The following is a 24,197-nucleotide window of genomic DNA, read 5'->3' on the forward strand; positions in this document are numbered from 1 at the left end:
TAGGCAGATTGTGTGTGTGTGTGTGTGTGTGTGTGTGTGTGTGTGTGTGTGTGTGTGTGTGTTGATTCTCCTACCTGGGAAAACAAGGCAACTAGAGTGAAGGGAATGTTTCCTAAATATATTTGATTGTCTACTCTTCCCATTGATGTTACATTTATGAGAACAAGCCTCAGGCTTAGGGGAAAGTATTTTGTTACTACTTTTCTTATTATCCCATTTCAGTAAATGCCTTTGTCTTAGGCAAATGGTATCCTCTGGATGACTATTGAAAAGTACATACATACCTTGGTGGGGCCTTATGACTTAAAATTTTAAGAATGTAGACCAATAGAATATCTTCACTCTGTGGTAGTCATTCCTGGGATGCCCAACTTGTAAGGGAGAGTTGGGGTGTAGCCCAAATTTTTGAAGGTTTCAGCTGAATTCCAAAAAAGCATCAGCTAAATATGACCTGCTGTCTCAGACAAAATAGCAGATATACTAAAATTCACTTATTACAGGTGGGAATATTAATCTTTTAGTTCAGGTAGGTTTTCTAACTTATTCTTTTTTTTCCCCTTTTTAAAAAATGAGGCAATTGGGGTCAAGTGACTTGCCCAGGGTCACACAGCTAGTAAGTGTTAAGTGTCTGAGGTCAGATTTGAACTCAGGTCCTCCTGAATCCAGGGCACTGTGCCACCTTGCTGCCCAGGAACAGGTTTTCTAGCATATATACTACATTTCTGGGTTAGGTTTGCCAGCATCTGGGTTGAGTGATGGAAGTTTAGAATAGGTTGTGTGAGTTCCAAGAGCCATCTAGTAGGTTATAGTGTGACTACACTCTACCTAATCAAGACCCTGGGAAGCTTAAGGGTGATCAGCAATTTGTCTTTCTCTTCCTCCAGGGCCATGTAAAGGGCACGTGCATGGATATAGAAGAAAATGATATACACTAATACCCAAATTCCACCTTTATATTTATTAATTGCATAAAATTATAATAGGTGCTGGGGATACAAAGAAAAAGATGAACCAATCTCTGTCCTCAAAGAGCTTACATTCTTTGGGGAGGGAAGGAGAACCTGTAAATGTTACAACATACACAGATGAGAATAATGCTAGGTAATTAGAAGATAAAAGGAGCATTTTTAAAGTGGCCATTTTCTTTATTTTTTTTTTAACTTTTAGTCCATCCTCCACAAAACTGTCAAAGTGATGTTCGTTGAGCAAAGGTTGTTCTATGTCATTCCCCTGCTCAATAAACCAAGGGCTCTTTATTACCTCTGGGATCAAATACAAACTCCCAATTGACATTTTTTTTTCCTTTTTTTTCTTTTTTGGTGAGGCAGTTGGGGTTAAGTGACTTGCCCAAGGTCACACAGCTAGTAAGTGTCAAGTGTCTGAGGCCAGATTTGAACTCAGGTCCTCCTGAATCCAGGTCTAGTGCTCTATCCACTGTGCCACCTAGCTGCCCCTCCCAGTCGACATTTAAAGCCCTTTGCAACCTGCTTCTAACCTACTTCCTTCCAGACACTATAGCTCTAGTCAAACTTGCCTACCTGCATTCTTTCACATATAAATACTCCATCTCCCCATTGCTGTGCCTTTGCAAGTCCTGCCTGGAATGTACTTTCCCCACTTCAACCTTTTGGAGTCCCTAGCTTTTATGTTTTTTTGTTTTTGTTTGTTTGTTTGTTTTGTGTGTGTGTTTTGGGGGGTTTTTTTGGGGGGGGGCAATGAGGGTTAAGTGACTTACCCAGGGTCACACAGCTAGTAAGTATCAAGTGTCTGAGGTCAGATTTTGAACTCAGGTCCTCCTGAATCCAGGGCTGCTGCTTTATCTACTGCGCCACCTAGCTGCCCCCAGTCCCTAGCTTTTATGAAAGCTCAGTTCAAGTATTACTTCCTACTCGAAGAGTTTCCCCAACTGCTAGTTCCTTCCCCTCAAAATACCTTGCATACACTTTGTATATATTTAAAATTTACCTATATGTGTGTATATGTATATATGTATATATGTATATATCCATCCATCCATCCATCCATCCATCCATCCATCCATCCATCCATCCATCCATCCATCCATCCATCTATCTATCTATCTATCTATCTATCTATCTATCTATCTATCTATCTATCTATCTATCTATCTATCTATCTATCTATCTATCTATCTGCATATGGGACAGCTAGGTGGTCAGTGGCTAGAGCACTGGGCTTAGAATCAGGAAAACTCATCTTCCTGAATTCACATCTGGCCTCAGACACTTACTAGCTGTAAGTCACTTAACTCTGTTTTCCTCAGTTTCCTCATCTGTAAAATGAGCTGGAGAAGGCAATGGCAAACCATCCCAATATCTTTGCTGAGAAAACCCCAAATGGGATCACAAAGAAATGACTCAACAATAACAAATATATGCATGTATTGTCTCCCCAGATAGAATTTAAGCTTTTTGAGGGAAAGGACCTTTTCATTTCTGTGTTTGTATCTTCAGTACCCAGCACAGTGTCTGGGACATGTAGGCCCTTGATAATTACTTGTTGATTATTTGGTTTTGTTGTTCAATATTAAGTGCATAATAAATTATCATAGAAACTTTTTATCCTAGAAGGACATATTGTGAAGGGCCAGAGAGATTATATTTCACCATAATGTTGAGAAAATGCAAGCTCTAGTTTACTCAGTAATTTAGTTGTTATTTTGGTCTTTAGACTCAATGTTTGTTATTTAATATACACTAGAGTTCTCATCTTCACCCTGGCTATTTGCCTCTGCTCCATCCTCCAAATCAGAGCACCAGAGATCATGGCTGGAAGGCTCTAAGCCACTCTGCTGTGTACTACCCTGATCATGTGTCCTGATCTCTGCCCCTGTCATTTTCAGTTCACTGCAGGTACCCAACTTCCTTCCTCCTTACTTTCGGATTTCCCTTTCCCGTCTTGATTTGACCTAATCTACACTATCAAAGCCTCAGGAAATGCTATTATTGGATTACCCAGTTCTGCTCTCCCTCAGTAACCAAAGCATCTCTGTCAGCAAAAATTGTTCTGTCTCTTATGTCTGTATCTCCGTCCCCCCCTCCCCTTAGCACAGTGCTTTAGGCACTTAATGAATACTTTTCATCCAATTTTTATAAAATGGGGATAAAAACATCACCTACTTCACTTGAATGTTGTGAGGATCAAATGAAATAATACATATAAAGTGATTTGCAAACCTTAAAGCGCTATATAGATACTAGCAATTCCTGTTATATATGCACAAATATATAAACATGTAATATGAATAGGGAGTATTTATGTTGAGCCTTAAGATTATTATCCCCGTCTTAAAGATGAGGTTGAATGAATGAAAAACGTTTATTAAATGCTTACTGTATGCCTAGAGCTTTCCAGGGATACAGATACAAAAGCTGGGACAGGCCTTGCCCTCAAGGAGCTTACATTCTAATGGGAGACACAATACATATTGGGGACTGGTGGACAAAAAAAGGTATTTTGGTTAGGGATGGTGAGTGGAACCAAATGGCAACCCATTGTCATTGGTTACCTTGCTGTTCCTGGAACAAGAAACTCCATTCCCGGACTCCAGGCATTTTCACTGAATGTCACCGATCCCTGGAATGCTCTCCCTCCTTATCTCCGTCTTTCTTCAAATCCCAGCTAAAATCCCACCTTGCTGATCCCCTTTAATGTCAGTGCTTTCCCTGTTGATTAATTCCAACATATACTTTCTGTCATGTTTATACGTAAATTGTTTACATCTTGTCTCCTTAAGCTATGAGCTTCTTGAAAGTAAGGACTTTTTTTTTTGCCTTTACAGCCTCAGCGCTCAGCACAGAGTCCGCACATAGTAACAGCTTAATAAATGTTTATTAACTGTCGCCCATTGCCACCAGCCACCTTATTATTTCTCAAAGAAACTCCAGGCGCTTAATAAACGTTTATTGATTGAATGGTGAGCGGAACAATTGGGCAGCCCATAGACATCGGCCACCTCACAGTTCTCAAACAAGAAAGAAATTCTCCAGTTGGATGAACGCATATCGAGCGACTCATCGATACATATGCACGCATACACATATACATATATGCAGATATACACGTTTCCAAAGTCCACAGGGTGCAACGCATCCCCCAACTGCCCGAAACTGAGACTCGGCAGATTCCCGGGTTTGGGGCAGCGCCAAAAGGCACACGAGCCACCCCCGAATGTAGCGAGTCTGAGCCCTCGCGGCAGCAGCCTCCGGGAGTACCGACTCGCAGCCCGAGATACCAGCCTTTTGTGAGAGCTGGCCCGGGTTCAGCCGCTGGGCCAGCGGCAGCGACTGCTATTGGTGGGGATTAAAAAAAAAAAGCCAGTTCCTTTAAAGTCTGGATGGATCAATTTATGACTGGGTCTTGCCGGGGCATCCAATCCTGCAGCAGTTTATTGATAATCTCCCTGTCCAGATAACAGCCCAATGGGGGCATTCTAAATTGGATGGTGATTGGTCGGAGGGAATTCCGCTTCCAGCAGTAGTAAACACACCGCGACTCTCGGGACCTAGGATTGGTTAGCACTGAGGCTTTCGGAGTAAATCACACCAGGTCGGGTCCCTCGTCTCACCCCGCCTCGGCCCCACCCTCTCCCTCTGATGATTGGTTGCTGCATGACCGTTTGGGGCGGGGAGCGGGGGGGGACTGGGCTGCCGAATGTCACTTCCTGTGGCCGCCGCCGCCTCAGTTTCACAACGTCGCAGAGAGAAGGGACTGAAGAGTGCTGGGGCGGGCGGGGGGGGGAGTGCATCACTGGGGAGGGGGGGGGGTGGGTGGGTGGAGAAGACGAACCCACCCCTGAGGCAGCGGCCGGCTGAGTGACCGCCAGCCCCCCCTTCTTCCTTTACGGCCATACCGGGTCGGAGCTGAGTCGCCGCCGACTAGCGGAGCAGAAGGGGCGGGGCTCGGCTCAGGCAAGGCGACCCCCAGCCGCGGGAGGGGCGGGGAGGGTACGGCGGAGATGGGGGGAGGGGGGAGGAGGGTGGCCTCACGGGGTGGGGGGAGGTCGGGAGCGCGCTCGAGGCTGCTTCACGCGCGGGCGGGCTCCGTGTGCGCGCGGCGGTTAGAGTGGGGGGTGGGGGGGGGGCGGTGCGGCGTTCGCTGGGGAAGCGCACAAGTGCGAGGAGGGAGTCGCACGGGCTGACGGACGGCCTGGCTGTCACTCGGGCATTGTTCTGCTGTGAGTGTGTTTGTCAGCTTTCCACCCGGAGGGCTCCGCGGGTCCGGCGGGTTCGGCGACTGTGGGGAGGGAGAGAGGGAGGGACGGATGGTACTTTTGCGCAAGCGCAGTGGGAAACAGACAGATTTGTGCTCCAGACACTAGACTGTGGAGGGTGACGAGGAAAGGGAACCCCAAGACCAGTACTCAATATATTTCTTCTCTTTGGGGGTAGAATGCCTTCTCCCCACTAAGTGCTGCGGCTTTTAGGTTTCTCTGGGTGAGATTTGGTTAAAATAGAAAGTGATGTGATGTAAGGGAGAGCCTGGTATATAGACTATGGACTGTTGGTGAGTAAAGGGTCCGTCTTGTTGGCTGGGTGTGGGTATGGCAGGTTAGCCCCTCATCCTCTCCATCTAGCCTTGTGTTTACCATTTTTTTTTTCTTGTGAGCAACTGTAACACAACTGTAACCTAGGGAATCTAGGTTAGAACTAATCTTATTCCTTGCTTCGTGAGGGTTAAGTTCCCTTTTACTCCAAAAGGTGGATGACAAATATTCAGGAAAAGAAAATTTTGAGGCTATTGAATTAAGGCCATTGAATGACAAGGCCAGCTTTTGGAAATTTCTTTTTTAAAAAGATACAGCTTATCTTGAATGATAATTAAAAAAAAATCAGCAGTGTCTTAGGATAGTTCTTTCATTTGGTAATATTTCTAAATCCTAAGTAATATCTGTTATTGAGCACGGTTTGACTTTTCTTTGAATAAAATATTGCAATGCTGCAGCAGCGTTAGAAAAATAAACACTCATTGTACTGTTTGTTATTTTGAATGGGATTTTCATTTTCTTAAGCCTTGAGATCCCTGAGGGTGGGAGTGGTTGGTGGTGATGACTGTGGACTGGTGGGTAGTCTGCAGGGAAAGTGGAGCCAGGGAATAGGTGTTGACTGAGAAGTCCCTGAGTGCAGTGGGGGAGGAGCTGCTACTGCCAGCTTTCCATCTCAGTGAGTCTCAGCAAAACTTAAAGAAGGGAGAACCGTGGTAGTGTGTATTTTGGAAATCTGCCAGGCAAGTCTTAGAGCCCTTTGGAGACAGAGTTCAGGTAGGTCTTTTAATTATTCCTTGGAAACTCCTGGAGTAGAAGTTTGGGCTGAATGTGTACTGATTCTTAAGATGGTTTGGGGGGGGGGGTTGCTTTTTTGAATATAGCTGTGATATCAGTTGATACATGCTTTCTTGTGATTTAGAGAGACAGCATCGTGTACTGGGTAGAGAGCTAGCCTTGGAGGCAGGAACACCTGGGTTCAAGTCCCACCTCTGAACGTATACTATCTGAATGATTTGGGGCAAGTGACTTAATGATTCAGTGCTCTAAGGAAGTAGTTAAAACTGTAAATTGCAGAGAATCTAAACTGGTAGAGGAAGAAATGAAATAACAGATCCAGTCCCTATCTGTATTTTTTTTTCAAATTTAAATTTTTTTCAATTAGCAAACATTTCTCTCCCTCTCACCTTTCTCCCATTGGGGAAAAAAGAAAAAGAATATCTTTATGACAGCTATACATAGTCAAGCAAAACAAATTCTGCCATTGACCTTATCAAAAAATGAATATCTCATTCTGCATATTGAGCCCATCATCTCTCTGACAAAGTAGGTAGCATTCTTCCTCATTAGAACTCTGGAGGGGCACCTAGGTGGCACAGTGGATAGAGCACCGGCCCTGGAGTCAGGAGTACCTGAGTTCAAATCTAGCCTCAGACACTTAACACTTACTAGCTGTGTGACCCTGGGCAAGTCACTTAACCCCAATTGCCTCACTTAAAAAAAAAAAGAACTCTGGAATCATGGTTGGTCATTTCAAAGTTCTGCAGTCTTTCAAAATTGTATGTTTTTACAATGTTTTTGTTGTATAAATTATTCAGCTGGTTCTGCTCACTTCATTATCAGTTCACACAGGTCTTCCCAGGTTTCTCTGAACTGTCAGTTTCATTACATTCATGTACCATAATTTGTTCAGCCATTTCCCAATTGTTGGGCACTCCTCTAATTTCCAGTTCCTTACCACTTCAAAAAGTGCTGCTATATTTTTAGACATATGGGTCCTTTACTTTTTTCATTGATTTTTTTGGGGATACATGTCCAATGGTTATTCCTATTCTGATGAAATGCATTTTTCTCTTGGTAGCTGAATGGTCTCCCCCCAGATCCATTTATTTGAATAATCTATTTGATTCAGTTATACAATATTTCTTGTCAGTAGCTTTATAATTTAGCCAAACTGCCTAATCTAGTGTTTTCCTAGTAGAAAAATCCATCTTTTGCCACATTGCCTTTGCAAAGGCTTTCTGATCACACATAGAATATTCTCCCTCTTCACCTTTGCCTCTTGGAATCCAGAACTCCTTTCAAGGCTGGGCTCAAGGGCCATTTACTTCTCAAGGTCTTTATCCAGTTGGTGCCCTTTTCCTCCCTCCTTGCTTTTTGTGTCTCTTACACTGATGGGTCTGTGTACCTCATATTTCCCTGTAGAATATAATGTCTGTTATATTGATATTTTTTGTTAGTAAATTTATTTGGCTGAGGTTAATTGTGTTAAGATCTGAAAAAAGTCTTAAGAACTACAATTCAAGAAAATACATATTTTGAGGTCAGTTCTTTCAAAAGGAAATGTTATGGAATGTTATTAGTGTAGAGAACAGTAATAGTAACTTACTGTTGTATAACTTTCAAGTCACTTTTCTTGTAAATACTTGAAATATTCGTGTCTTAAATTTCAGTCTCCTAACAATCCTGAGGTAATTTTTTTTATTAAACTATCATTTTAAAAGTAAAGAAACAAGCTCACAAGCTCACAGATTTCAGTTGATTTGCACTGGTTGATAAAGGTTTAATTACTCCATGGTTACTGAAATGTATGTAGTCTAATATTCAACATACTTGCCATAATGTAGTGTAGAATCAGATATTCTAATACTTGATAAGACATAAATGTCTCATATTCAGTGAGATATGACAATGCTTTATATTGTTTGGGATTAAGTCTTGACTCCCTGTTAGCCTTCCAGTTTACTAAAAAAGTGCTTAGTAATAATGTTTTTTCTTTTCTTTGTTTTAGCTAAGTGATTTTACACCTTAAAAATTACAAGTATTGGTCAGGTTTGGAATAACTAATTTGTGTTAGTGTAGCAGGTGGGATGAAATGTAACACTACACTGCACCTTTTGTTTAAGTATAAAATGAACTTCAAATGTGTTGAAAGACCAGCTGTCTCTGCAAAATGAACTATTGCCCTTTAACAGTTGTTTTCATTACTGGATTATATCTCTTGGGCCTGAGACCCACTTTATAAGGTATTTTTCATTTTTATTTGATTAGGACAACCTTCATGTAGTTACTAATAGTCATTATAATTTCTCTTTGAATATACAAGCAAATTGGGGATATTAACACAAATTAGGTGTTACAATAGCTTACATTTATATTTTCCTAAGTGCCATCACTTATATTTTTTATGGTGCTTATATTTTCTCATTTGATCCTTAAAACTATCAAATCAGCAAACATTATTAAGCCCCTACTGTATATCAGACATTGTTACCGTAGGCACTGATGATACAAAGACAAAGTAAAACAGTCCTTTCCCTCATGTAGCTTACTTTCTATTGGAGAGGCAGCATGCATATATATATATATATAATAAAGACAAGACTGTTGAGGGTGTAGGGGAAGGCTTGCAGAATTAAACCAAGCCTCGATGTAGAAGGTAGCATTTGAACTGAACTTTAAAGGAATCTATGGCTTCTAAGAGGTGGAGATGAAGAACAGAGTACATTCCAGGAATGGGAGAGGGCTTGTGCAAAGGCATGAAGATGGGACATGGCATGTCGGGTGTGATAAACAGAAGGAAAGCTAGTTTGGCTGGAATTCCTGAATGAATGAAGGGGTGTAGTGTCTATGTGTACGTGTGTATATAAACATACATACATACACACATATGTGTGTATGTGTAATAAGATAGGTTGGAGCCAGGTTGTGGATGTTCACATGCCAATGGGAGCAGTTTGTATTTGACCTTAAAGGTAACAGTAAGCCAGTAATAATAATAACAAACATTTATATATAGCATTCACTATTTACCAGGTACTGTCTTAAGTATTTTTATTTTATTTGATCTGTACAGCATTCAGGCAAGGTGGGTGCTATTAGTATCCCCATTTTCATAGATGAAACCGAGGCAATCATTGGTTAAGTGACTTGCCCTGAGTCACACAGCTTCTAAGTAAGTGTCTGAGATAAAATTTGAACTAAAGTTTTCCTGATATCACGCCCTGTACTCTATCCACTGTGCCACCCACCTACCTCGTGAATGTTTGAATAGGGAAATTAATATGGTTAGACCTATGCTTTAGAAAAATTACTTTGGTACCTGTGTTAGAGATGGATTGATTGAAGATAGGAGAGACTTGAGGCAAGGAGACCATGTGGCTATTGCTGTGTGTATTGCAAGGGGTGTACTGTTTTGTGGAGTGTGGAGTTCTTTGGGTTATCTGGGTGTATAACAATGGAAAAATGCTCTGGTAGTTTTCTCAAACCAGAAGCGTTTCGAATGTGTTTCTTGTGATTTATGTCTGTAGGCTGACAACAAGCTTACTTTATTTAGAGAAGCTCATCACCAGGTTGACTAATGAATTCCAGCCACAGTATGGATTAAAGATTGTCTGGTAAACTAAGTAAGATATATATGTATGTGAAATAAGAAATATATGTTGATAAATTTGCAAATTCTTAAAGTGTTAAAATGAATAAGATAAATTGAGAAAATAGGTTCTGAGCCTTCTCTTCTTCCTATATACCACATATCTTGGTAACTTCATTAATTCCCATGGGCTCAGTTCCATTTCTTTGCACATGACTTTCAAATGTATCCAGGACTTAATATGATTTTTAAACGTCTCCCCCATTAGAATGTGAGCTCTTTGAAATCAGGGACTCTCTTTTAACCTTTCTTTATATGCTCAGTGCTTAGCATAATACCTAGCACATAGTAGGTCTGTAATGAATATTTACTGACTAAATTCTCTCTCTCCTGAACACTAGTCCTGCTGAGCCAACACCCACTTCTTACTGGTCACTTCTTACTGGTCACTTCTCCCTGGCTAGACCTTTGGCATCTCAAACTGAGCATGTCCAAAGCAGAGTTTCTCCCCTAAACCTGTCCCAATTCCATTATTCTTCCAGTAACCTAGGTTGACAATCTTAGTCATTCTTGATTCTTCTTTCACTCTAATTTCCCATATCCTATCAGTTTTGAGGTCTTGTTGATAATACTACAGCATCTCTCACATTTTCATATGTGCCTCCTTCTTTCTACTTACATAGCTATTAGCCTAGTTCAGCCTCCTTAATTGGTCTATTTCCAGTTTCTTCCTTCTTTACTTCATCTGCCAAAAACATCTTCTTAAAACACAGGTCTGACCATGTCAGTCCTCTGCTCGGGAATATACAGTGACTCTCCTATTTGAATCCTTTAGGATGAAATTTGAATGTTTCTAGAGTTAACTTCATATTATTCCTTTTCATGTATTGTACATTCTAGCCAAACTGAACTATTGGCTGTTTCCTGAATTTGGCATTCCATTGCCTGATTTTGTACTTTTGCATAGGTGTTTCCCCATAGTTGGAATGTTCTTTTTTGTCCCCTGTATTTGTTAGAATACTTAGAACCATCTACTAGAGGAAGCATTTCCTGATCACCTATTTAAGGAAAACATTAATAGTGTACTCTGAGTTTTTAGCATGTCTGCCAGAAACTATTAATTTATCATTCTAAATTCAAGCATATTTTTTATCATAAAAGTATTTTATTCTTTTCCAGCTACATGTATAGTTTTCAACATTTGTTTTCATAAGATTTTGAGTTCCAAATTTTTATCCCTTCCTTCCCCTCTCCCCAAGACAGAAAGCAATCTGATTATAGGTTATATATGTACAGTCACATTAAACATATTTCTCCATTAGTCATGTTGCATGAAAGAAGAATCAGAACAAAAGGGAAAAACCTCAAAAAAGAAAAAAAATAGAAACAGTATGGTTCAATCTGCATTCAGAATCCACAGTTATTTTTTCTGGATGTGGAGAACATTTTCCATCATGAGTTTTTTAGAATTGTCTTGGATCATTGTATTGCTGAGAAGAGTTAAGATGTCCAAATTAGCTTAGTCTCTTCGTGATCTAGGACGTGTCTTGAAAAGAAGACGTTTCAAAGTAACATAGGAATTTTGAACAAGGAAACTGTCACAGTTTGGACTCAATATTTTATCTCATCTAATACAGCAGTTCTCAAAATGTGGTCTGGGGACCCCTGGGGATCCCTGAGACCCTTTCAGGGGATGTTTGAGGACAAAACAATTTTCACCATAATACGAAGACATTATTTGCTCCCCCCCTCATTCTGTCATGTAAGTACAGTATAGTTTTCCAGAGGTAGCATGACTTATGAGTTAAAGATTTAGCTGCAAACATAGCTTGTTTGCCACATTTTACTTTTGCCTTACAAATGGATGAATATCCAGACGTGGTTGGGCTTGGGGTATAGGAGCTAACATATCATTGAAGCTCTTTTATCTGAATGCTCGGCAACAAACGTGGTCTTAAAATATTTAAAGTATTGGATAACTTTTGAATTTCTTTGCTTAGTCTGGAACAGCTGTATTGACACTCACATTGAAAGTGCCAAAGTAACGATGGATAAAACTGTCAGCTAAGTAATCAAGGCATTGGCATCAAACTAGTGGTTGGTAGACTCTTCATTGCCACATACTTGCAGTGTACAAAAAGCTAGCTTCACTTAAGAATTTCCTTGATTAAGCAATAGAGATGTTTAACTTTATTAAATCTCACCCCTTTAGTACATACTGCCTTATTAATAGTTATGTGATGAAATGAGAAGTATGCATAGAGCACTTCTGCTGCTGCACACCATAACGATTACCTTGGGGGAAAACACTTACTGGAGTTGTGAGCTGAACTAGCTGCTTTTTCTTAGAACACCATTTTTACTTGAAAGAGTGGTTTATAAGCTATGGTTATTCAGACTTGGGTATTAGGCAGAGATTTTCCTAGAAATCAACAGTCATCCTTGTCACTTAAATTGACAGTATTTGTTGCTGATGACAATTTTTTTGGGGGGGGATTCTTTTTTTTTTTTTTTGGAGGGGCAATGAGGGTTAAAGTGACTAGCCCAGAGTCACATAGCTAGTAACTGTCAAGTATCTGAGGCTGGATTTGAACTCAGGTCCTCCTGAATCCAAGGCCAGTGCTTTATCTACTGCGCCACCTAGCTGCCCCCACTGATGACAAAATTTGAGCTTTCCAGGGAAAATTAAAATTTTTGGAAAACTTGCATCTTTTACCATGAGCTTTTAAATAAAGACTTATCTAATGATGTTTTACTCAATAAAGTGGTGTATTCCAAATGACCTTTGCTTGATTTTACAAAATAGGTAAAAGATCCATTAAAAGTGCCTCATGTTTCATTGGGAAAAAAAAAAGAGCCATTCACCAAGAGTTCCCACTTCTCCCCTCTTCATCTCATATCACTAAGATGTCTTTTGCTACTTTCTCCTCCATCCCATCTCAAATGAAGAGGTGACTCTTCTTGCCAAGGCAAATCCCTCTCCATGCATGAATGACCCCATTCTATCCTGTCTTCTCTAGTAGATTGCCCCTTCCCATCATCTATACTTTTACTTATTTTCAATTTCTCCTTGTCTGTTTCCTATTGTATGCATGTCTTCCCCATACTTAAAAAAAAAATCTCACTTGATCCATTCATCTCCAGTAGCCATCATCCTGTATCTCTCTTGCCCTTTGTGGCTAAGCTCCTTGAGAAGGCCATCTCAAAGAGATGCTTCCACTTCCTTTCTTCTCACTCTCTATTTAAGTCTCTTGTAGTTTAGCTTCTCTCCAAAGTTATCAATAATCTTTTCTTAAAAATTCAATCTTATTTTCAGGTCCACATAATCTTCCATGTCACCTGCCCTTCCCCCCCCCCCAATATTGATTGGGAAAGCAGGAGAAACGAAAACTGTTATAAACAGCTTAGTCCAGCAAAACAATCCTGAATTGGCCATATCAAAACAAAACAAAAAAACCCCAAACAAACAAACCAGAAACTCCCCATATTTTGTACACCACCTTTTTATCTAGAGATGGGTAGTATGCTTCATTGTGAGTCTGGAATTGTGTTGATCGGGAGTCCTAAGGCTTTCAAAGTTGTTCTCCTTACTTAACTTTGCATCAGTTTACACAAGTTTCTCTCAAACCATTTTCCTTATCATCTCTTACTGCACAATAGTATTCTATCACATTTATATACCATAATTCGCTTATCTGTTCCTCAATCTCTGGGTACCCTCTCTGTTTCCAATTCCTTGCCATCACGAAAAGCAGCTACATTTTTTGTACATATTGGTCCTTTTCCTGTTTCTTTGATCATTTTGGGGTGTAGACCCAGTAATGGTATTGCTGGGTTACAGGATATGTACTTTTTTTTGGGGCAGGGCAATGGGGGTTAAGTGACTTGCCTAGGGTCACACAGCTAGTAAGTGTCAAGTGTCTGAGGCCAGATTCGAGTCAAGTACCTGAGGCCTAATTTGAACTCAGGTCCTCCTGAATTCAGGGCCGGTGCTTTATCCACTGCAACACCTAGCTGCCCCCATTTGGATATGTACTTTTTTTTTTTTTTTTTGGTGGGGCAGTGGGGGTTAAGTGACTTGCCCAGGGTCACACAGCTAGTAAGTGTCTAGTGTCTGAGGCTGGATTTGAACTCAGGTACTCCTGAATCCAGGGCCGGTGCTTTATCCACTGCGCCACCTAGCCGCCCCCCGGATATGTACTTTTAATAGCTTTTGGAGCATTGTTCCAAATTGCTTTCCAGAATGGCCGGACCAGTTCACATTTCTACCAACAGTTCATTAATGTACCTGTTTTCCCATAGCTTCTTTAGCACTGTCATTTTCCTTTCTTTGTCATCTTTGCCAATCTGATCTGTGTGAAGTAGTAACTCAGAGTTTTAAAAATCTGTTTTTAATTATTAGTGATTTAGAGTATTTTTCATATAACTTGAATTTCTTCTTTTGAAAACTGTCTATTCCTATCCCCTGACCATTTATCAATTGGAATAACTTCCTATTATAAGTTTAAATCAATTCCCTACATATCTTAGAAATGAGAATTTTAACAGAAAAACTTGTTGCAAAGATTTTCTCCTCTGATAGACTAAGCTCCTTAATAATAGAGACTAATTTTTCCTTTGTATTCCCAGTGCCCAGTGAAGTGCCTGGGATACAGTAAGTGCTTAATAAGTGCTTATTTTCTTGATGATATGCCAATGCACAGAGAATGGGTAATAAAAGGACCTTGAGATGTTTACTCAGGGACACAAGACTTATCACTAAATTTTGGTAGGAAGATTGAAAACTGGAATATCGCAATGGAAGATTATACTTTGTTCAAAAGTAACAAATTTCATAGTTGGCATGGGAGACAATATATCATGGTATCTTTTGGGGGTGTGTGTGTGAGGCAATTGGGGTTAAGTGACTTGCCCGGTATCACACAGCTATAGTAAGTGTCAAGTGTCTGAGACCAGATTTGAACTCAGGTCTTCCTGACTCCAGGGCCAGTGCTCTATCCACTGTGCCACCTAGCTGCCCCTGTCATGGTATCTTCATGTACCTTCAGCCCAAGTGGGAGGTGGGATCATAGTGGAGAACCTTTGGGTGAGGATAAAAGGAGGGTAATAATAGACATGATATCATTGGGAGAGAATAGTACAGGCTATCATTGACTACAGTAAAGGAAATGAACAAATTATTCACATAAATGATAAAACTGACATAGTCAAGATAAGTTTGTGATGGGGGAACTGCAGTTATTTACTTGTTTATCTGCTGGAAGCCTCTTACTACTGAAATGGCATTTGCTACATTCTTGGCTTGCCTCATTTCTATTTCTGTCTTTCAGAAGATAGAGGGAGAGATGAGGGGTCCAGGATTGCTTCAGATCATCATGGGCTAAGTAAGCTTTTGAAGACTAGCCTCAGAGGCCATATCATAACATAGTGGAAGGAACACTGGAATTGGTATCATGGGAGCTGGGTTCAAATCACATTTTTGCTAGGACTGGGCCTTTTTTAAAAAAATCTGTAAATGGAGGAGGTGTACAAGATGATTTCTAAGATCTTTTTTTCAGCTTTAAATATTTGATCCTATGAACTGAATTGTTATTTATAGCACTGTCAAATAACTGGCTTAGAAATGTACTTTTAGAACATAGCCTGTTGAACTGCTACCTCCCCATTTGATTTATGGAATAGTTTTTATAGTTTGTTAGAACTGAAGCCATCTCTCATTGTTCTCTTTTCCTTGGACTTGACCTTATTTTTCTGTCCATGAAGTTAATTAAGTTTCTTCTCTTCTATATCTTCTTTCCGAGTGGGCAAAAAATTAATTCAGTTATTGGTTTTTCTTTCAGGGTTCTAGATTTAGACATGTGGAATGTCAGGTATTTATTGTTGTTCAGTATTTGGTAAGAGAAGGTTTTTGCAAGTAGCAAACCTTAACAGTGCTCAACAAGCAAAAAACAAACAAGTTGCTACATATAGGGGTGTTTTGTTTTGTATGGGCTATATGTTTTCTTGAAAAGTTTATAGATTTGTTTTTTTTGAAATCAGATCTGTAAATTTAAACTTACTAGTGGAGCTTATTATTTAAAGTATTCCTCTGAGTTATTTTGAAAAGGGAAGGAACTTTTAATAATCACTCTCTAGTTCATATGTGTTATAAATATAGATTTTATATTTAAATAAAATGGGACTTAAAGGTAAATGATTTTAATACTTTTACTTTTTCTTTGAAAATTTTGACTGTATTAAATTTGTTTTTATATATTCTACCTTAATTTGTTATTGTGATTCAGTTTTTAAAAATATTTTACAAATTAAACAGAATGTAGACAAGATCTTAATTACTACCTTTTTTCTTTTAATTTTTTTATTTAGAATTTTCCGTTACATGTAAAAAAGAAAAAAAACCAAATTTAATTACTACCTTCTTAAAAATTATGCTCATACACACACACACATATGTATACTGTATGCTCTTTGAAGTGATATACAAAATAAAGAAATAAGTAAAGACACAGCCAAGGACTCTTCCATTTGCTTTTAATTGGTGTTTGCTCATAGAATGCCAACTAATTTATATTTGGCTAAATAAAACACATTAAGATCTGCTGGAAAGAAAAATTATACATAATCATTTTGTAATTATTCATTCTAATAGTGGAGGAGGAATAGCAAGAATATTTTTAAAAATCAGTTCTATAGTTTTTTAGGTTTAAAATGTATTTTTTAGTTCTTTAGTTTTAAAATGTGTTTTTGTGTTTATTTGACCATGTATTTAAAAACCCCTATCGTTAGCATACTCCCTTCTCCTTTTATTCTTCCTATCTAGGGAATACTGACTTCCTGGTCCTGAAGAACAAATCACCCTTCTTAGTCAAGTTTCATCTACCTCAGCCTTTCCCTCTGCCCCATAGTGTTTTACTCTTTTTATTATAACATTTGGAACTCCTGCTCTGTAATTAACAAACTTCCTTTCATTTTAGATCTCTTCCTTTCCTGTTCCTTCCATCTGGTACTCACTGAGACCTGGCTCCCCTGGGTGACACTTGACTATACTTTGTAGTACTGGTTAGTTTTAGAGGCTTTTCTCTTTTAAATTACATGCTGTCTTCTCCATTTAAAATGTAAGGACCCTAATATCAGAGATTTTTCACCTTTTCTTTGTATCTTAGCACAGTGCCTGGCACATAGTAAGCATTTAATAAATGCTTATTGATTTACTGATGGAATGATGTCCACCTTCTAAGGTTCTATTTTTATCCCCTATGTCTCATCATATCCTAGAAGTTCTAATCTTTTCATCCAAACTGACATTTTTCTAACACTATATTTCCAGACATACGCTAGCACTGTTTATGCCAATAGTGTGTGTTGTGTGGGTTCAGAGAAGTAAATGAATAATTCACTGTATCTAACTTGCTCCAGACTTTAGACCATGCATTATATCCCATCTCAGGTTTTCCTTGGCTATTTTCTTGCCTTCTACCCTGCCACAGCTCCCTCTGGACCTCCTGAGACCGTACCCCCTCAGCTTTGGAACCACCACTGTCCTCATCTCAGAGACAAGCAGTGCAAGTGCACTAGACTTTAGACTGTATATCACATTGTATCCAGCTGTCCACTCTAGCCATCTCCTTGCCATTTGTCCTGCTGGCTCTCCCCTTTCTAACCCAGGATTTTGGAACAGCAGTCAAATCGATATAACATTGTTCCTAGAAAGGGGCTTTCACTGGATGTTCAAAGGTGTTTTTGTGACTGTTCACCATCCTTGTGACTTTCCAAACCAAACACCCTTCCTTGGCTAGCATTCCTTTATATATATTGTCTGCTTTTTTTTTGGGGGGGGGGTTGATTTTAATTAATTTTATTTTATTTTTTAAGTCCTAAAAGTATTTTATTATTTTTCAGTTACATGTAAAGATAGTTTTCAACATTTGTTTTCATAAGATTTTGAGTTCCAAATTTTTCTTCCTTCCTCAAGACAAAATAATCTGACACACACACATATATACATATATATACATACACAATATATGCACACATACATACATATATATATACACACACACAACCATGTTAAACATATTTCTACATTAGTCGTGTTGTGAGAGAAGAATCAGAACAAAAGGGAAAAACTTTTAAAAAAGGAAAAAAAAAGTAGAAACAGCATGGTTCAATATGCATTCAGATTCCATAGTTCTTTTTTCTGGATGTGGAGAACATTTTCCATCTTGAATTCTTTGGAATTGTCTTGGATCATTCGATTGCTGAGAAGAGCTAAGTCTATCACAGTTGATCATCACACAGTGTTGCTATTACTGTGTATAATTTTCTCCTGGTTCTGCTTACTTTACTCAGCATCAATCTGCTTAAGTCTTTCCAGGTTTTTCTGAACTCTGTCTGCTTTAATTTCTTATAGCACAATACTATTCCATTACATTTATATACCACAACTTGTTTAGCCATTTCCCAATTGATGAGCTTTCCCTTGATTTCCAATTTTTTGCCACCACAGAAAGAGCATATTATATTTCTATCTCCATTCAGATTCCATTAGTTCTTTCTCTGGATGTGGATGGCATTTGAGTTCTTTGAATTTTCTTGGATCATTGTATTCCTGAGAATAGTTTATTCATTCACAGTTGATCATCACACAATGTTGCGACTGTGTACAATGTTCTCCTGGTTCTGCTTTCTTCACTTTGCATCAGTTTGTGTTGTCTTTCCAGGTTTTTCTGAAATCATCACACTTGTCATTTCTTATCACACAGTAGTATTCTGTCATAATCATATACATCTTTTTCAGTCATTGCCCAATTGATGGGATCCCCATAGTTTCCAATTCTTTGCCATCACAAAAAGAGCTGCTATAAATGTTTTTGTATAAATAGGTCCTTTTTCCTTTTTATTTTCTTTTGATCTCTTTGAGATACAGACTTAAAAGTAGTATTGCTGGATCAAAGGATATGTACAGTTGATTGCCCTTTGTGCATCATTCCATTGCTCTCCAGAATGATTGAATCAGTTCACAACTCCATCAACAATGCATTAGGATCTCAATTTTCCCACATCCCCTCCAACATTTATTATTTTTTTTTCTGTCATGTTAAAAAATCTGATAGTGAGGTGGTACCTCAGAGTTTAATTTGCATTTCTCTAATTAGTAGTGGTTTAGAGCATTTTTCCACATTCTGATAGAAGCCTTTGATTTCTTCATCTGAAAATTATTTATATCCTTTGACCATTTATCAGTTGGGTAGTAACTTTTATTTTTATAAAATTGACTCAGTTCTCTTTGATATTTGAGAAATGAGTCCATGAGACACTTTCTGTAAAAATGGTTTCCCAGCTTTTTGCTTTCCTACTAATCTTGGTTGCATTGGTTTTGTTTGTGCAAAACCTTTTAAATTTAATATAATTAAAATTATCCATTTTACTTCTCAGATCTCTAACTCTTATTTGGTTATAAATTCATAGATCGGGTAGGTAAACTATTCTTGCTCTCCTAATTTGCTTATGGTATCACTGTTTTTGTGGAGAGGGGGCGGCGGGCAATGAGGGTTAAGTGACTTGCCCAGGGTCACACAGCTAGTAAGTGTCAAGTGCCTGAGGTCCTATTTGAACTCAGGTCCTCCTCAATCAAGGGCCGGTGCTCTATCCACTGCGCCACCTAGCTGCCCCCTCAAGTCATTTTTTATTTTTAAAAGGATGCCATTTTGAAGTCTGACACAATACTGTGCAGCTTCTCTATGGTTTGTTTTATGATAACAGTAAAATGAAACAGCACTTTAGGATTTTTTACATTTCTGTCTTTGAATTTCAGTTCCAAGAGAGGTGAAACACTCAATTAGGTAAAAATCAGTTTCCTCCCACCCCAGTTTCTTTTTTTGTTTGTTTTTTGCTTGTTTGTTTGTTTTTTGTGGGAAATGAGGGTTAAGTGACTTGCCCAGGGTCACATAGCCAGTTTCTTAATAAAATCTTTTACTTTGCTTTTTTATGTATACAAAGATATAATAATTTAAAGATTTACTTATGTTCTAAAAACAGCTGTTTTTTTTTTTTTTTTAGTGGGGTGGGAGTAAGTTCAGGTAGCACCATATCTTGTTCTTTCTTTCTTTCTTTCTTTCTTTCTTTCTTTCTTTCTTTCTTTCTTTCTTTCTTTCTTTCTTTCTTTCTTTCCTTCTTTCTTTCCTTCTTTCTTTCCTTCTTTCTTTCTTTCTTTCTCTCTCTCTCTCTCTTTCTTTCTTTCTTTCTTTCGTTTTTGTGGGGCAATGTGGGTTAAGTGACTTGCCCAGGGTCACACAGCTAGTAAGTGTCAAGTGTCTGAGGCTGGATTTGAACTCAGGCCCTCCTAAATCCAGGACCAGTGCTTTATATACTGCGCCACCTAGCTGCCCCAGGTAGCACCTTATTTTAAACACTTAATCAATTCAAAAAAATTCACAAGCTTAAATAAGACTTTTCTGTAATTTTTCCCTCAGGAAAATATCACTTTTTTCTTTACAATTTTCTGTATTTCTAATCCTAACTCATATTGTTTATGAATGCAAACTTTGATTTCTTTTCTGTTTCCCCAGTATTCACTACTGATTGGTATTTCTATGCTTTTGCTTAGGATGTCTCAGTCTAAATGCCCTTCTCTTATTGCTTTGCTTATACAAATTTAACTAATCTTTTTTTTTAGCTTCTTAAATTTGAAGTTTTATGGAACACAGGAACTAGTATGTTGAATTACTTCTGGTTCTGTTTGCCTAATCTATTCTATTGAATGCCCTTAGTTATTACTTCTTGTTGTTATTTTCCTTGGGATTCTTGACATTTTTTTCCCTTCCAGATGAATTTTATTATTTTGTCTACTAATATAAAACAATCCCTTGATAATTTGGTTGTTATGATGCTAATTTAGATAGCATTTTATTATTGGCATGGCCCAACTGGGAGCAATTAATCTCTCTTCAATTATTTATCTTCCTTTATTTTTGTAAAAATCTTTTGTAGTTATATTCATGTAAATGCTAAGTATGGTTTGGTAGTTGAACTTGCAGTCATTTTACACAGTTTGCAGTTATTTTAAATGGAATTTCTTTTTTTATATCTTCCTGCTGGAATTTGTTAGTAATATACATAAAGACTGATGATTTTTGTGGGTTTATTTTATATCCTGCTGCTTTGCTGAAGTTCTTGTTTCATTAGTTTTTTAGTTTACTCTCTAGGGTTCTCTAAATAGACTATCATCATCTGCAAAAAGTGTTCATTTCATTTCATTTTTGCCTATACTTGTTCTCAATTTCCTTTTCTTATTATTGCTACAGTGGGAATTTCTAGAATTAAATTTAATAATAGTGGTGACAATGTATATCCTTGCCTTACCCCCTGATTATATTGGAAATGATCTTTATTACAGATGCTGATTCTTCATTTTAGATACTACTTACAGTATTAATGAAAGATATTTATTCCTCTCCATTTTAGTGGGTTTTATGTAAGTGAAGGTATCTTCTCAGAAGCATTTTTTGCATCTATTAATAGATATAATCATGTGGCTCTTACTGTTTTGAGTATCGACATATTCTAGTATGTTTGTATTTTTCCTAATGTTAACCTAATCCTACATTCCTGGAGTAAATTAAACCTGATCATAGCGACAGTTTTAAAAAATATTTGTGACAGTGTCCTTACTAATATTTTATTCAGTTTTTTGCATTAAAATTCATTAGAGATATTGGTATGTAGGGTTTTTTTTCTTTTGCCTCTCCCTGATTTAGATTTCAGGACCATATTTGTTTGATCAAAGAAATATGCTAGGATACCGTCTTTCTCTATTTTTACAAACAATTTATGTAGTATTGGAATTGTTCTCTAAGTTTTTGTAGAATACATTTGAAAATTTTATCTGGATGTAGATTTTTTCCTTTCCTCTGGAAGTTCCTTTATAGCTTTGTCAAGAACATTTTTTTTTTTCCTGGGTATTCAGTTGCTGAGGAGATGGGAGTTGGATCATCTGCAGAATCAGTTGCCAGGTTGTATTTCCCATAAGGATTGCTTTCAAGGATGATAACTGAGGAGGCAGGTCTGGAAGTTGTAGGACCTGGGGTATGGGGGACACTGGCATTCTGGAAGCTCTTGGGCTTACCTGTCAGTGGCATTTGTTATGGTTTTGTGTTGGTGGTGATGAGAAAGATGGTGCTGTATGGTACTTACTGGCTTTTGTGGCAGGACTTTTCCCCCAGTTCCCATAGGCTTCTGGCTCCCTTTTTGTCAACCTAAATTGGATGAAGATACTTCATTTACTTTCTCTTTGGATTTCTTGACCCAACTTCCCCCCACCCCCCATTGTTTTCAGTCTGGTTTTCTTTTTAGAGCTTTGCTAGACTACATTTGACAGCTGGGCTCCTTTGTGATCATTCACACCGTCATCTTCTTTGGAGATCCTTTGAATATCTTTTTCATTGCCATGGCTAAGTTAACTATAACTTTGTAAGATGGTCTGCAAGTTTCTCATTCCAATACCAACCCTGAACTACTAGAACAGCATAACCTTGCCTGGCCTAGAAATACTTTTAAAAAGATGTGAATAGTTTGTAGTAGTGTTTTGAACAGATACAGGATATTGTAACTAGGTATTAATATTGTTTGGAGTACTTGGCTATTCAATAAGATGATAGATGACACAAACTTTTATGCCTTTTGTTTCTCTCTCCCCATCAGCCATTTTATTAGTTGACCAAGTAGAATCTCAAAGGTTAACAGCTTGCTTTTGGTTAAGGATTCAATGAGTTTTCTTTTCCTTTTTTTTTTTTTGGTGAGGCAATTGGGGTTAAGTGACTTGCCCAGGGTCACACAGCTAGTAAGTGTTAAGTGTCTGAGGCCGCATTTGAACTCAGGTCCTCCTGAATCCAGGGCCAGTGCTCTATCCACTGAGCCACCTAGCTGCCCCAAGTTTTCTAATTGATTAACTTATTAGTACTGTTGTTACATGTTTCAGATTTTCCTTTTTCAAGTCATTTTATTATTAACATTGCTTAAACATGGAAATGGTAATGATAAGAATTTCCAAAAAGAAAAGTGACGTGATATTGTCTAGAATAAAAGATGCTTTTTAGTTTAATTGAGCAAAATCTTTAGTGAAGTAACTTGTATAATTGTGATTTCTTTTTTGGTCCTGCCTGTTAGTGGTTTGTTCTCAACTTTCTGACTGCTCAAAGGATCCTTCTCATAGCTATTGGCTATGGAAAACTTCATTTAACTTCCTTTGAATGCTTTCCTTCACAGCCTGATGCTGAAGCAATTCTCTAGAATTTTAGTTCTCTCAGAACTTTTTTTTTGGATCCTTCTTTATGGAGGGCCTATTAACCACTCAAAACTTCCATGACTGATTTTTTTTTCCTAATCAGAAAAAGGTAATTTTCTACTTTAAAAGAGGAAAAAACCTTCCATTCCCCCATATAAACTTTAAAAATGTGTATTTGCTATGGGGCAGCTAGGTAGCGCAGTAGATAGAGCACCGGCCCTGGATTCAGAAGGACCTAAGTTCAAATCTGGCCTCAGATACATAACACACTTACTAGCTGTGTGACCCTGGACAAGTCACTTAATCCCAATTGCCTCACTAAAAAACCCAAAAAAAACCCCCAAAATGTATATTTGCTACTTTGTTATTACCTTGAAATTTAAAAGACTGACAACTTGCACTTTTAGTTTTTTCCTATATTAACATTTCTTTTCTAGAAACTTTTCAAAAAGGGGTTATCTTGCTAGCCACTAAATTATAGGACTCAGAGAATTTAAGAGCTGGGGGGGGGCTTTAAAAATCCAATTCCCTCTTTCTTAGTTTCAGAGGGGGCGAGTATTTTCCTTAATATCACACATCTAGTAAGTGCTTGAGCTGTGATTCAGTTCAAGTCTTCTGAAGCCAAATCCAGTATTGTTTCTGTTAACATTGCAGAATATTTCTGTGTGTGTGTGTGTGTGTGAGAGAGAGAGAGAGAGAGGGAGAGGGAGAGAGAGAATATTTCTTTTAAAAATTTAAAGCGTTTTAAATAGGTTTAAAATTGTTTCATCACATAGGATAGCTTATGTCTCATTGCTCCTCTCAGCTGTTTCTTGCCTTAGGTACCTGGACTCCCTTCCTCCTTGAGAATCTCTTTGGATCAGTTTTACATTATGAACTTTAAAACCAGAACTCACCATCTCACTTATTGTTGTGTTTATTTCCTAGAAGAGATGTGATGAGCATTTGGAAGGTATTTATGTAACCTTAAACTAATAACAAAATTGTGTATAACAAAACTGTCAATAGCATTACAGTCTTAAGCTGCTTTTGTAGAAATA

The 24,197-nt window shown here is 38.2% G+C and overlaps 1 protein-coding gene across 4 annotated transcripts in view; it reads left to right on the plus strand.

The window, feature by feature from the left end:
* Positions 1–4,808: 4,808 nt before the first annotated feature.
* The window catches only part of ZBTB5 (zinc finger and BTB domain containing 5), a 39,854-nt gene continuing 20,465 nt past the window's right edge, over positions 4,809–24,197 (plus strand). The window contains exons 1-2 of one of the 4 annotated variants that reach the window (XM_043977048.1): positions 5,154–5,197; positions 15,206–15,259. The gene's annotated coding sequence lies outside the window, so the exon portion shown is untranslated. Of the gene's footprint in view, positions 4,932–5,131; positions 5,198–15,205; positions 15,260–24,064; positions 24,110–24,197 lie in introns of those variants that run through there. The other 3 variants (XM_043977046.1, XM_043977047.1, XM_043977050.1) reach the window with 3 other exon arrangements.

The sequence above is a fragment of the Dromiciops gliroides genome, chromosome 1, assembly GCF_019393635.1.
Source record: "Dromiciops gliroides isolate mDroGli1 chromosome 1, mDroGli1.pri, whole genome shotgun sequence".
Classification (NCBI taxonomy): Eukaryota; Metazoa; Chordata; class Mammalia; order Microbiotheria; family Microbiotheriidae; genus Dromiciops; species Dromiciops gliroides.